Source organism: Enhydra lutris, unplaced genomic scaffold, assembly GCF_002288905.1.
Source record: "Enhydra lutris kenyoni isolate GAN:26980312 unplaced genomic scaffold, ASM228890v2 scaffoldscaffold16, whole genome shotgun sequence".
Classification (NCBI taxonomy): domain Eukaryota; kingdom Metazoa; phylum Chordata; class Mammalia; order Carnivora; family Mustelidae; genus Enhydra; species Enhydra lutris.
The window spans coordinates 5,891,270-5,892,672 of NW_019154100.1; the positions used below are offsets into that span (position 1 = coordinate 5,891,270).

A 1,403-nucleotide genomic window follows, 5' to 3' on the forward strand; every position below is an offset into this window, starting at 1 on the left:
CTATCCCAGGACCCTGGGATCATGACCTAAGCCGAAGGCAGGCACTTAATGACTAAGCCACCCAGGTGCCCCTCTCCACAGTTTTCAGAGGCAGGGGCTGGGAAAGGACTCTAAGTGAGACCTGAGTATGATGCCCTTGAACTCCTGGCTAATGACAATGGGAGCAAAAGGCCTAGGATTTGGCTCACTCAGATAGGAAAAGGCCTGTGGTGCCACACACAGAATATGAGGCTTGGGCCATCTGTGCATGGAAATCATCGCCGTGGGGCTGGTGGGGATGCTCATTTTTGGACAGGGTTTCCAGGGCTAAAAGAGGGTTGAGAGGAGGAGGGAGGACCTGAGGGCCCTCTCTGGCCACCTACAGGCTGGATAAGCCCTTTGTTTTTAGGGAGTAAGGTCTTTTTCTTGCTTTTGAACACTTTGCTGGGATCCAGCTTGTTCGCAAAGGAATTGGTCCCTTCTGCAAGGAGGTTTGGGTTGTAGGTGATAGATTTATACATGTTGAACCAATTTTTGGCCTGTGAGCTAATGCCATACCTGGTGAAGGCATATTACTACTGCGGCAAGCCCAGGTGCATGATAAAAAGGAGAGAGTAAGTGGTAAAGGTATCTGTGAGAAAATGCCAGGATAACGCTCTATCCAGGAACCAGATCTCAGGGTCTCATGAATGTTGGTTTCCCTCTTTTGTAGATGAGGCAAACCTCCCCATTCATATTGCAAGGATCCAGCTCAAAAACCACACTGGGAGAATCAAAGTGAGGTTTTTCTCGCTGGTTCTCACCAGCTTCAGGTGCATCAACTTCCAGGTCTGCCAGAGTTGGTGCACTAGGGGGTTGAATACACAGAAGACTGGTTGGGTTGAGTCAGGTTTGAGATGCAGTCACTTGCCATGTTGCCCAGTGGAATAGTGTGCTCATCCAGCTTCACATTCCATGTCATGTGCGGGCTATTGGTCATCAGATAAATATGCATCACATTCTCAGGTAGCACACGGTTATTTTTTTTGTTCCCATGAGGAAATCCTATGACACTCGGCAGGTGGCTTTTCTATAGTAGTGACTTCTGTCACACCTGGGGAAGATTCTAGGCTGTGGGTCATCCCCAAGGTCACCTTCTCCTGGTGCAGCTCGCTGCAGCCTGGCGGCAGCATCCCATCCATGGGTCAGGTTCCCACTCCAGGCTCATTTCTAGTTTTCCATGTTTACATCTTCAAGTGCTCTCATTCCATTTTGCAGTTATGTGCTTCCATCTGGGATCATTTTCCTTCAGAACTCCCAGAAATTTTTCTTGTAGTGGCAACAAGTTCTCTCAGCTGTGTTTAACTGTAAACATCTTTGCTTATCCTTCGATTTTGAGGCATTTTTTACTGGATATAAACTACCAGTTTGCAGGGTTTGTTTGT

At 47.9% G+C, this 1,403-nt stretch overlaps 1 pseudogene; it reads right to left on the minus strand.

The window, feature by feature from the left end:
- Window positions 1-281: 281 nt before the first annotated feature.
- On the minus strand, window positions 282-1,160 carry LOC111147425 (annotated as a pseudogene).
- Between the last annotated feature and the right edge of the window lie 243 nt (window positions 1,161-1,403).